Consider the following 13,944-nt stretch of genomic DNA (forward strand, 5'->3'; position numbering starts at 1 on the left):
CTATTGCTTTATGGAGATGTATCGGGTTTTCACCCCCTTCCAGATCTTGAACCAAAATCCTAGGGGTATTTCTCCTGCTGTCTCTGCCAGGGTGCTCAGCCCACACTTTCCAGAGTCACAGATACATCTAACTCAAAAGGTAGCCCTGCTTAGGAGATGCCCAGAGCTTTAATCTGCTTCACCAGCATTTTTGCCTTTTCAAAGGCAGCTTGTTGCTCTAATTCAATCCCTATATACCCTCTTTTTATTTTAAAGAGGCTATAAAAGATAGAGGCACTATTATATACAGGATGGATTCACTATCCTGTGACAAACCATAATGTTCAAGAATATGAAAAAAGAATATATATATGTGTGTATAACTGAGTCACTTTGCTGTACAGCAGAAATTAACACACTGAGAACTTCCCTGGTGTTGCAGCGGGTAAGAATCCACTTGCCAATGCAGAAGACGCGGGTTCAATCCCTGATGTGGGAAGATTCCACATGCTGTGGAGCACGCACGTCACAACTCCCGGGCCTGTGCTCGAGAGCCTGCATGCCACAACTACTGAGGCCTACACACCCGGAGCCTGTGCTCCCCAGCAAGAGAAGCCACCGCAATGAGAAGCCTGAGCATCACAGCATAGAGTAGCCCTCGCCCGCCACAACTAGAGAAAGCCTGCACAAAGCAATGAAGATCCGGAGCAATCAAAGATAAAAAAAATTATACAAAAACAGAAATTAACATATTGTAAATCAACTATATTTCAATAAAAAAATTCTTTTGAAGGATGGAGGCATTGCACCAGGTGGGGAATTAAAGTCCCCCAAAACCTCCAAACCCTTATGAAAGCTTGCAGTGCTTTCACATAATTAGGGATTGGACAGGGTTGCCCCTTATCAATCATGGCTCCTGGGACAATGTGCCCCTCACCCAACCAAACAACTCCCAGATGATGATGGGACTTGCATTTCCTGTGGGTTCATCTACATCGTTGTCTCCCTAACAGATGTTCCAGTAAAGTCTGCAGAGTGCCCTTGCAGCACAGGCAAGTCTTTACAAGACAATATTATTAGCATATTATCAATGTAATGGGCTCACTTTAGTGATGTGGGGAAGGAGAATAGGGAGTGTTCTGAGGCTCTCATCCTATGACATATGCTGAGGGGTGCAGGTAGTCTTGGGGAAGTGCCTGAAAAGCCCACTGTTGCTCCTCCCACATGGAGACAAATTGATCTTGTGACTCAGTGGCCAGGGAGAGATTGAAAAAAAGCATTTGCTAAGTCCTGCATAGCATGGAATACTCCTAGGACTGTAGCCAAGGTATCTAAGATGGTGGCAATTTGGGGCACAGTTGCATGGATGGGGGACACTACCTTGCTCAATTCTCAGTAGTCCATGGTCACCCGCCATGAGCCATCTGGCTTTTTCACCTGCCACACTAGTCCGTTGGAAACACTATGGGGAGAGTGTACGATAACCGGCTCAGGGCAGTTTGGGGATAGTTTCTATTTCATTACGCCTGCCAGGCAATTTACATCATTGGACAGTTACCAGTCTTTGAGGAAGTGGGTAGACTTACTGGTTTCTAGCTGGTGTTTCCTCTCAGCATTGCTTTGATTACTCTAGCCCCAAGGTGGAATTCACAGGTAGGGGTCCATAGACTTTGAACATATAGGATGTCAATCCCCAATATGTTCTCTGGTATTGGAGAGATAAAAACCTTGTATCCTCAGCAAGGAGACACCCAATTTCTAATGTCAAAGGGACCTTCCTAACCAAAGACACTGCCCTCTGTAAATACCAAGGGTACCCAGGGTGGGGCTGAAAACTTCTGAGTGTGGCTATGTTGTTGTTGTTGTTCAGTCGCTAAGTTGTGTCCAATTCTTTGCAATCCCATGGACTCAAAACTCCAGGCTTCCCTGTCCTTCACTGTCTCCCAGAGTTTGCTCAGGTTCATGTCCACTGAGTCGGTGATATCATCCAAGCACCTCATCCTCTGTCTCCCCTTCTCCTCCTGCCTTCAGTCTTTCCTAGAATCAGGGTCTTTTCCAATGAGTCAGCTCTTCACATCAGGTGGCCAAAAGTAATGGAGTTTCAGCTTCAGCATCAATCCTTCCAGTGAATATTTAGGGTTGATTTCCTTTAGGATTAACTGGTTTGATCTCCTTGCTGTCCAGGGGACTCTCAAGAGTCTTCTCCAGAACCACAATTCGAAAGCATCAATTCTTCGGCATTCAGACTTCTTTATGGTCCAACTCTTACATCCGTAAATGACCACTGGAAAAACCTAGCTTGGACTATACGGACCTTTCGGTATAGGTCATCACTTGGCAAAGTGATATCTCTGCTTTTTAATACACTGTCTAGGTTAAACTCTTCAGGAACCTACAGGTGTCCACAGTTGCTTTAGGAAGCTCTTGTAATTCACAGGGAACTATGGCTTGTAATTCAGTCTTAGTCCAGGGAACAGAAAAAAAAACTTGTGGGTTATCTAGATCCTCAGAAGACTTTGCTTTAAAGGGGCAGATTCTTTTTCCTTTTCCTTTTCCTTTTTTTCTAAAGGGGTGGATTCTGATGATGGGGAGTGGGAGTGGGATAGATTTAGGGGAAAATGGAAGCTTAGTGACAGAATTAGGATGGGGAAGCAATGTGTATAGAAAGAAAGTGAAAGTCACTCAGTCATGTCCAATTCTTTGCGACCCCATGTAATACACAGTCCATGGAATTCTCGAGGCCAGAATACTGGAGTGGGTATCCTATCCTTTCTTCACAACCCAGGGATCTTTCCAACCCAGGGATCGAAACGAGATCTCCCACATTGCAGGTGGATTTTTTACCAGCTGAGTCACCAGGGAAGCCCAAGAATAGGAAGAATGGGTATAGAGAAGATGGAAATAGTTTCAAGGGAAAAAAAGGAAGATGGCACCAGAGGCCGGGCCTGAGCACAAGATGATGGATGGGCATCTGGAACCAAAGAAGATGAGGAGCGGGAAAGAGCATCTTCACAGGTTTTATCTTCAATTATTTGTTTGCCTCAGTTAATTTAAAAATTGTATTTTGCACAGAAGCTGTTTTAGACTCCTGATAACATATGGAAGCCTCAAAAATACCAATGAAAATAGGCATCCCATTCAGGTTGGACAGTTTTACAGCCTTGGCTGTCCAATTCACTTTCAAGAAAATAAGTCTGAAGAATTAAAAAACTTCCCATAATGGCCACGAGCGTTCTAAATTATTTTTCGTTAAGTCAGTCTATTTAGTTAGAAATGGGCATGAAGAGGGACTGTGGGACTTTGCATCTTTCATTTCCCTCTATGTACAAGTCAAGGTATAAAAGTTCCTTTTGAAAATAAAGTTATGGGCCTCGCTCACCGAAGCTTGGTCTCCCTGTGTCATTCTTTTTTTCCTTTTCTCTCCTTTTCTCTCTCTGTCCTTCTTTCAGGATGACTCCTTGGAACACAGGAGCTTTATTGGCTTTCTGTGTAAACCAAGGAAGATCAAGCCTCTTTCTCTTCTCTTTTATCTATCCCTAATTGCCTAGGCCATCATCCTGAGGGTACCCCTGGATCCTGCTGGGGCTGGACCCCGACACGCGTGGCTACAACAGTTTCATAAACAGAAACCAAGCAGTTAAGAGAAGGAAGCAGGATTGTGGATGGCCTTCCTGTTCTTTATGGCATCTGTTTCTTTAGTGTCTTACCTTGCTGCTGCTGCTGATAAGTCACTTCAGTCGTGTCTGACTCTGTGCAACCCCATAGACGATAGCCCACCAGGCTCCCCCGTCTCTGGGATTCTCCAGGCAAGAACTCTGGAGTGGGTTGCCATTTTCTTCTCCAATGCATGAAAGTGAAAAGCGAAAGTGAAGTCGCTCAGTCATGTCCGACCCTTAGCGACCCCATCGACTGCAGCCTACCAGGCTCCTCCGTCCATGGGATTTTCCAGGCAAGAGTACTGGAGTAGGGTGCCATTGCCTTCTCCACTTGTGTCTTACATTATCCTCCTAATATTAACCACGAAAAGAAAAATCACCCACAGAGATTTCCCAGCACTCCAGTCATTAGGACTCTGCACTTTCACTGCTGACAGCCCAGGTTCAGTTCCTGGTCTGGGAACTAATGTAAACATGATTCATAAATAAATAAATGAAGGAGAAGAGACAGACCCCCAAGGCAGAAGAATCCCAAACAATTTACACAAATGATCCATCCTCGAGAAAGTGGAATATGACTCCCATGATTTAGTTGTGTGCTAAGTCGCTTCAGTCGTGTTCAACTCTTTGCGATCCTATGGACTGTAACCTGCCAGGCTCCTCTGTCCATGGGATTCTCCAGGCAAGACTACTGGACTGGGTTTCCATGTCCTCCTCCAGGGGATCTTCCCAACCCAGGGAGCAAACCTATATCTCTATGTTGTAGCCACGAGTTCCGGGAAACAAATTCACTCAGAAGGACAGTGCAGATGGTGGAGTGCAGTTTATTACACCAGCGGGCCCAAGGCACAGTCTCCTCTTAGCCAAGGACCCCGGCCAGTTTTTGTGAAAACATTATATACTCTAAGTGTACGTGCTCAAACCCACCTTCCCAAATTCTCTGAAAAGAAAGATACAATCAAAGTTAACCTGTGATTCGTATGCCTTAAACCTGTGATTTGTATGCCTTAAGCCTAGGTAGTTAACAGTGGACAATTATCAATAAGCCTGTCGTCATACCCCAATAAGCATAATAGAATTTATGATTCTATTCAGTTACACAGGTAATTAGGGCATTCTTTTAGGCGTTAGAGAGTCTAGGTACGAGCCTTGGGGCTCTTCCATCCAGGGGTCTGGTTTTCCAGTTGGTATTTTGTTTCCATAGATACTGGGCATATAGCTCAAAGATGCCCAAGGACTCTGGCTGAAGATGGAGTCCTGCTTGTTCTGTTTCCTCCTTCATCTTGTGTCTCCTGCATTGGCAGGTAGGTTCTTGACCATTAGCACCACCTGAGGGGCCTTTAGGTGTGGGCTGTAAATAGTGACTTCCTTCCAGACAGCACAGCGCAGAAAGGGAAGAAGAAGGTGGTGGAGACCCCTGACTGACACCCAGCTGATCAAGGTCAACACCACAGTGACAGCCCACGCTGACAGCACGTGCCCTGGACACACGCGTGATGAGAAAGACTCTTATCCTCTATGGTCCTTCTCTCCAAAGCCTACCCCAACCATGGGAAAAACACCAGAAAAATCCCAAGTGAAGGCAACTCAACAGAACACCTAACTCCAAACTGTCAAAGTCATCAAAACCAAGAAAGCCTGAGAACAGGCATAGAGAATAGGCTGTGGACATAGGGGCAGGGGTTGGCGGGAAGGGAGGGTGCGGTGAATAGCAGAGCAGCACGGAAACATATACACCACCATATGTAAAACGGACAGCCAGTGGGAATTTGCTGCATGATGCAGGGAGCTCAACCCAGTGTTCTGTGACCACCTAGAGGCGTGGGATGGGGAGGTAGGTGGGAGGGAGGGTCAAGAGGGAGGGGACAGATGTATACCTATGGCTGATTCATGTTGACATATGGCAGAAACCATCACAATATTATAAAGCAATTATCCTTAAATTTAAAATAAATTTTTTTAATTAAAAAAAATAAAATAAACTTTTTTAATTAAAAAAAAAAAGGCTTAGAAACTGTCTGAGCCCAGAGGAGCCTAAAGAAACATAAGGATAAAATGTCAGGTGGGGCTCCTGGGGCAGGAAAAGGACATTAGGAAAAAACTGAGAAGATACAAATAATGCATGGACTTCAGTTAATAATACTGCTATCAGGACTTCCCTGGCAGTCCCGCAGTTAAGACTTTGTCTTCCAATGCAGGGGGTGTGGGTTTGATCCCTGATTGGGGAGCTAAACTCCCAAAGGCCTGGTGGCCAAAAAACCAAAAAGAGACCAGAAACAATAATGTATCAAATTCAACAAGGCTTTTAAAAAGGTCTATATAAAAAAAAAATTTTTTTTTCCCTGTTCATGTTGAGGTTTGACAGAAAACAACAAAATTCTGTAAAGCAAATATCCTTCAATTAAAAATTAAACAAATTTAAAAAAAATTTAAATAAAACTGTTATCAATCACTACTGCTTCTATAACTATAACATATGTACCATACAGATGTAAGATAGAGTAGGGAAAATGGACTGTGGGGTTTACAGGATATTTTTGTACTATCTTTTCTGTATTTTTGCAAACGAAAAGTAAAATGATTCTTCAAAAAATAAAACAGGTAAAATGCTGGAATAACTATTTCCTTTTGCCCAGAGTCTCACATGGAGGCGGGGCTGCATACATTCACAGACTTGGCCTCTACCTGAAATCATGGTCCCAAGCTGACCTTTCCAACCCCAAGTTCGAAGGTCACCACAGTGGGGCACAATGTTCACTTTGCCAAAGTTTCTGTCTTTGCACCTGGAGTCCTAGCCCTGGAGGGAGGCCCTGTAGATGACACACAAGCTCTCCCTGGGCCTCCTCAGCAAGACAATCCCTGATCCCTTGTCATTTGGTTGCTAAGTGGCTTTAATGAAAGGGCTTCTAGGCAGAGGAATGTCCAACTGGAGACCTCGACCCTTGGCCTTGGGCCCACGCACCATCTGACCCAGCTGACCACAAACACTGCAAACGGCTGTTGCAGTGGAATCTGGGTGGTGGTCAGGCTACGCCTGGAGAAGCCACAGGGAAGCACACAGTGGTCTTCCAGCGACAGGAAGTCTGTTGTCTTTTGGCAACAGGAAGTCTGTAATCAGGCCACTCTCCAACAGGAAGTTCTGGTTCCCTTGGTCATATGGAAGAGAGATCAGTACAGCCTGAGTTTCCTGGAACGTCACTCCAGGGTCCAACCCCCTTAGGAAGTCTCTCCCCAGATGTCCCCCACCCAGGCCCTTTGGGTTCAGAGTGTCCAAAGTGGACCTGATCGTCTTTCCTCAAAATGTACTCCTTACTCTGGGGCCATGTTTCCATGTTACCCACCGCTCTTTCCCGGAGCCACATGCCAGCCCTCATATCCATTGAATGCCTTTGCTGTTGCTGCTGTTGTTTAGTGGCTAAGTCATGTTCCACTCTTTTGCAACCCCATGGACTGCAGCCCACCAGGCTCCTTTGTCCATGGGATTTTCCATACCTACTGAAGGTCAAAGATGGGCACAATAAAAGACAGAAATGGTATGGACCTAACAGAAGAAGAAGATATTAAGAAGAGGTGGCAAGAACACACAGAACACACAAAAAAGAGCTTCATGACCCAGATAATCATGATGGTGTGATCACTCTCCTAGAGCCAGACATCCTGGAATGTGAAGTCAAGTGGGCCTTAGAAACCATCACTACAAACAAAGCTAGTGGAGGTGATGGAATTCCAGCTAAGCTATTTCAAATCCTAAAAGATGATGCTGTGAAAAGTGCTGCACTCAATATGCCAACAAATATGGAAAATTCAGCATGGCTACAGGACTGGGAAAGGTCAGTTTTCATTCCAATCCCAAAGAAAGTCAATGCCAAAGAAATGTTCAAACTACCGCACAATTGCACTCATTTCACATGTTAGCAAAGTAATGCTCAAAATTCTCCAAGCCAGGCTTCAGTGGTACATGAATCGAGAACTTCCAGTTGTTTAGGTTGGATTTAGAAAAGGCACAAGAACCAAAGATCAAATCATCAACGTACACTGGATCATAGAAAAAGGGAGAGAATTCCAGAAAAACGTCTGCTTCTGCTTCATTGACTATGCTAAAGCCTTTGATTATGTGGATTACAACAAACTGTGGAAAATTATTAGAGATGGGAATACCAGACCACTTTACCTGCCTCCTGAGAAACCTGTATGCAGGTTGTTGACTAAAAAAAAAAAAAAAAAATGTATAACTTGAGAGTTGTGAGTTAAGCTTTATTTGGGGCAAAATAGGACTACAGCCTGGGAGGCAGCATTTCAGACAGTTCTGAGAGACTGCTCCAAAGCAGCAGTGGGGGAAAGTCAATATATAAGGTTTTGGTGAAGGGGGAGTTCAATGCCATGAAGCACTCATTTGAGGATCTGATGTCACCATGAAGGGATTTAGTGCTTCTCTAGATATGAGGAGATGCAAGGATTGAGATTGTAAAATCTGTTCCTAAAAACATCCAACTATCTAAAGGCCTGTCCCACCAGATTCCCTGGAGCACAGAGTGCCTCCTTCCACCCTGAACTCCCTCAGGGGTTGTTGAAGGTCAACAGATGTAGCAGCATGAGGTTCAATCTCCATAGAGGCAGATGGCAAATGCCTTTGTTGTTCAGTTCTTGGCAATGCTCTTGGTAAGTGCCAATTTGTAGTTGACATGGCCCCCTTGTGGTCATAAATCTGACCATATTTTGGGGGGCATTTCATGACCATTTTGCCCTGCATTGCTGGGAAGACTTGTTCCCAGTTCTGAAGAAGGTTTTTGTTGATAGGCCATTCAATGTGCCATTACTGGACTAGGTCTTAATAGTCAAAGATCTCTGGACACCTGTCTTCTAGTTATGGTCCAGGAAAGTATTCCCTTTCGTTGTATCTTTTCATACCTAGAGTTACACTATTACAATCATTGATCATATATCAAGGTGTACATTTGATCAACTGCTTCAAGTCTGGTCATCATTTTTGTTGGTGGCTCAGTCATACACTTGGTAATACAAGAAATAATAATCTTGTGAAACAAGCAAAATATAAATGGTATAATTAATAACATTAGTGGAATTAAAAGTAAATATTTTAGCCATGAGCCTCCCACACCAAACCAGTTTTTTTTTAAAGATCGTCAAGACTAGGGAATGGGTCACTTAAGGCATAAACCTGATTTTTCATGTGGTTCATCAAATGTGTTACATTAAAGGATTTATCAGGTGTGAAAATATAGCATTCATTTTTAATTATAGCACAGATGTCTTCCTGAGATACTCTAAGGTGTCAGGGGCCTTGCAGTTGTCTAGCACTGCCTTTCTCATCATAGAGATCTCAGAATTTAATAGGCTAATAGCCTGGTTACTATCCTTTAAAGCTTATGAAAGTTGTTAAGGCTTTGATATGGCCAATTACACCCTCTAACTCCATTGAAGGCAGACACAAACACACACACACCCAAAAGCTGCTAAATGTTCATACCAGTAGAATACAGATCTTTGACCCATTGGGATCATATCAGTGGTAGACTGGTTGGGGTTACATCTAATTTGTTAATATGTATGACCTTAAATTCATGGGAATCTCAGGTGACACCTTCGTCTCCATCCCTAGAGATGTCAAGGCCATACATTAGTGCCACAAATACACTGAATTCCATACCAATCACTCTCTCTAAGGGTAATAATAGGCATAGTTCATAAAGTACGGAGTCTTGTCTCATAATTAATTACCAGGTTGATCATTTTTAGTATGATTTAACCCTTCCCAACATGGAAGAGCTTTTAAACTTAAATGACCATAGCCTTGTGTTAACCATGTAGATCTACCCCATAAGCATGGGCGTTTTCCTTTTAATAGATGAGAGGTAAATGTTTTTAATTGAGACTTAGCTCATCACTCAGATTGAATTTAAATGATCCTAAGAGAAAACTTAAATCTATGGCCAGCATCACAGCAGGTACTATTAATTGGCCAGGTGAGAGGATCCCATCTAGTAATATCATGAATAGATAGAACAGGACTGAACATTCATCTGAAATAAATTTCCTGGGGAGTATCCAATCAGAGCCCTAGAGAACAGAAATCCACCAAGGTAACCCAGGAAGTAGTAGACACAGGTAATTGGCCACAACCCAACGACTGGATTGAGTTTTAAACTAGCATAGAATCATGTCCATGATAGAAAACATTTGATTGATAGGCATAGGTCCAAGGAATCAAGAAAACATTATAAATTGATCATACAAGTCAGATCAGCATCTTGGGCAAGCTGTCTGCTTCTGATATCGTCTTCTTCTTATCCTAATGTAGTGTACTTTCCTCTGTTTGAGCATCGTTTTATGGTGAGTTTCAGATCCACAGTGTAGGGTAAGGGAGAGAAGGCGAGGTTTGGAAAAACAAGGAGACCGGCACTTTACAGGAACAGATCACCTTTAACGAGGCAAGAAGGGGCAGCAGTCAGATTAGTGAGCTGCTGCACTAACCCAAGAAAAGAGTAAGTATATATAGGCATATATGTGGACATCTACTGTCTTAAGGGGGCCTGTTCTTTTCCAAGGTTGTTCGGAGTAGTTATCTCTTAAACGGCTGGGTCAAGGAATTCAGGTGATAGGTCAGAGGCTGGGACCGACTGGGAGCTGGGCGTAATCAACCTTAATGTCCATTTTTTTCTTTGGGTGAGAGAGTTCTTTGTTTTGCATAGAATGGTGGGGAGGACCCAGAGGGGAGTTTTAACTTCAGGCTATTTTGAGCCGTGTAACTTTCCTTCAATCAGGCCTCTCTAGAGATCAGTCCAGCTAAGGGGGGCTTGGGAAGCAGGAGTTAATCCAAGAGTCAATTTCCCTTCCGTTTCACTTGGCCTGAGCTAGTTAAGAGAACCTGATAGAAAGGTCCTTCCATCCAGGTTGGAGACAGTTCCTTAAATTATGTCTTCTTCCAGTCTTGGTTGCAGGTCAAGATGCGTGAGGCATCTGATCTTCATTCAAAGAAGGATTACTGAGATAAGCTTCAGAAACAACCCTAGGGTGTCCTTTAATAATTTAATTAAATTTTACATTAATATACTCTAACAACAAAGAATTATCCAGGAAATGAGTCTTAGTAGATACAGACCTCCATTAACAAACAGGGATTTAACATTCATTGAAACATCTTTTTCTCCCTAAAGTATAAAAAGGAAGTGAAAGTGACTCAGTCGTGTCACTTTCTTTGCGACCCCATGGTCTATACAGTCCGTGGAATTCTCCAGGCCAGAATCCTGGAGTGGTAGCCTTTCTCTTCTCCAGGGGGTTCTTCCCAACCCAGGGTTCGAACCCAGATCTCCCACATTGCTGGTGGATTCTTTACCAGCTGAGCCACTAGGGAAGCCCAACAATTTCCCCCTAAAATCACCATCATTTTTTTACCAAATAGAACCAAATTAATACTTGTTTGTAATATAGGTCTGGTCTCAATAAACTTGGCCTGATGATTTACATAACCATAATTGATCATAGACTTTTTTGCTTTGCTGAGACTTTTATAGTCTCAGACTGAACTTTTAAAACCTTTCAGGGCTAGGGAAAGGTTATGGAAAGTTAGATGGGGAAACAGTGGAAACAGTGTCAGACTTTATTTTTCGGGGCTCCAAAATCACTGCAGATGTTGACTGCAGCCATGAAATTAAAAGACACTTACTCCTTGGAAGGAAAGTTATGACCAACCTAGATAGCATATTCAGAAGCAGAGACATTACTTTGCCAACAAAGGTCCGTCTAGTCAAGGCCATGGTTTTTCCTGTGGTCATGTATGGATGTGAGAGTTGGACTGTGAAGAAGGCTGAGCGCTGAAGAATTGATGCTTTTGAACTGTGGTGTTGGAGAAGATTCTTGAGAGTCCCTTGGACTGCAAGGAGATCCAACCAGTCCATTCTGAAGGAGATCAGCCCTGGGATTTCTTTGGAAGGAATGATGCTAAAGCTGAAACTCCAGTACTTTGGCCACCTCATGTGAAGAGTTGACTCATTGGAAAAGACTCTGATGCTGGGAGGGATTGGGGACAAGAGGAGAAGGGGACGACAGAGGATGAGATGGCTGGATGGCATCATTGACTTGATGGACGTGAGTCTGAGTGAACTCCGGGAGTTGGTGATGGACAGGGAGGCGTGGCGTGCTGCGATTCATGGGGTCTCAAAGAGTCGGACACGGCTGAGCGACTGATCTGATCTGATCACTTGAGGTAATTTCCTTGCTGACAAACTTGTAACAGATATAATGTTTAACTTATATTAAACCTAGATACAATGAATATTCTGCTTTAATGTTAATTACTCTTAAACGTGTCTACATTAGGTAGATCAACAAGCAAAGATTAATATTAAGTATTTAATACTGAATATTTCCCAGTTCAGGTGAACCTGAAATTCATTTAGGTTAATTTCTCTTGTATTTGGAACTCTTTGATTTGTAAGCACTTACTTTTTTCTTTTAGGCCAATTAGATTAGAGCTCATTTACAAATTGATCTCAGCAATCAGCAATATTATCCAAAAAAACAAACACAGACACACACTAAGACATCAGAACAGATCAGTCACTCAGTCGTGTCCGACTCTTTGAGACCCCATGAATCGCAGCACGCCAGGCCTCCCTGTCCATCACCAACTCCCGGAGTTCACTGAGATTCACGTCCATCGAGTCAGTGATGCCATCCAGCCATCTCATCCTCTGTCGTCCCCTTCTCCTCCTGCCCCCAATCCCTCCCAGCATCAGAGTCTTTTCCAATGAGTCAACTCTTCACATGAGGTGGCCAAAGTACTGGAGTTTCAGCTTTAGCATCATTCCTTCCAAAGAAATCCCAGGGCTGATCTCCTTCAGAATGGACTGGTTGGATCTCCTTGCAGTCCAAGGGACTCTCAAGAGCCTTCTCTGACACCACAGTTCAACATCAATTCTTCAGCACTCAAGCCTTCTTCACAGTCCAACTCTCACATCCATACATGACCACAGGAAAAACCATAGCCTTGACTAGACATACCTTTGTTGGCAAAGTAATGTCTCTGCTTTTGAATATGCTATCTAGGTTGGTCATAACTTTCCTTCCAAGGAGTAAGTGTCTTTTAATTTCATGGCTGCAGTCACCATTTGCAGTGATTTTGGAGCCCCGAAAAATAAAGTCTGACACTGTTTCCACTGTTTCCCCATCTACTTCCCATGAAGTGATGGGACTGGATGCCATGATCTTCATTTTCTGAATGTTGAGCTTTAAGCCAACTTTTTCACTCTCCACTTTCACTTTCATCAAGAGGCTTTTTAGTTCCTCTTCACTTTCTGCCATAAGGATGGTGTCATCTGCATATCTGAGATATTGAAATATCATATCTGCATATTGATATTTCTCCCGGCAATCTTGATTCCAGCTTGTGTTTCTTCCAGTCCAGCGTTTCTCATGATGTACTCTGCATATAAGTTAAATAAACAGGGTGACAATATACAGCCTTGATGTACTCCTTTACCTATTTGGAACCAGTCTGTTGTTCCATGTCCAGTTCTAACTGTTGCTTCCTGACCTGCATACAGATTTCTCAAGAGGCAGGTCAGGTGGTCTGGTATTCCCATCTCTTTCAGCATTTCCCACAGTTTATTGTGATCCACACAGTCAAAGGCTTTGGCATAGTCAATAAAGCAGAAATAGATGTTTTTCTGGAACTCTCTTGCTTTTTCCATGATCCAGCAGATGTTGGCAACTTGATCTCTGGTTCCTCTGCCTTTTCTAAAACCAACTTGAACATCAAGAAGTTCACGGTTCACGTATTGCTGAAGCCTGGCTTGGAGAATTTTGAGCATTACTTTACTAGCGTGTGAGACGAGTGCAATTGTGCGGTAGTTTGAGCATTCTTTGGCATTGCCTTTCTTTGGGATTGGAATGAAAACTGACCTTTTCCAGTCCTGTGGCCACTGCTGAGTTTTCCAAATTTGCTGGCATATTGAGTGCAGCACTTTCACAGCATCATCTTTCAGGATTTGGAATAGCTCAACTGGAATTCCATCACCTCCACTAGCTTTGTTCATAGTGATGCTTTCTAAGGCCCACTTGACTTCACATTCCAGGACGTCTGGCTCTAGGTCAGTGATCACACCATCGTGATTATCTGGGTCATGAAGATCTTTTTTGTACAGTTCTTCTGTGTATTCTTGCCACCTCTTCTTAATATCTTCTGCTTCTCTTAGGTCCATACCATTTCTGTCCTTTATCAAGCCCATCTTTGCATGAAATGTTCCCTTGGTATCTCTAATTTTCTTGAAGAGATCTCTAGTCTTTCCCA

This window comes from Bubalus kerabau, chromosome 1 (genome assembly GCF_029407905.1).
Source record: "Bubalus kerabau isolate K-KA32 ecotype Philippines breed swamp buffalo chromosome 1, PCC_UOA_SB_1v2, whole genome shotgun sequence".
Lineage (NCBI taxonomy): Eukaryota > Metazoa > Chordata > Mammalia > Artiodactyla > Bovidae > Bubalus > Bubalus kerabau.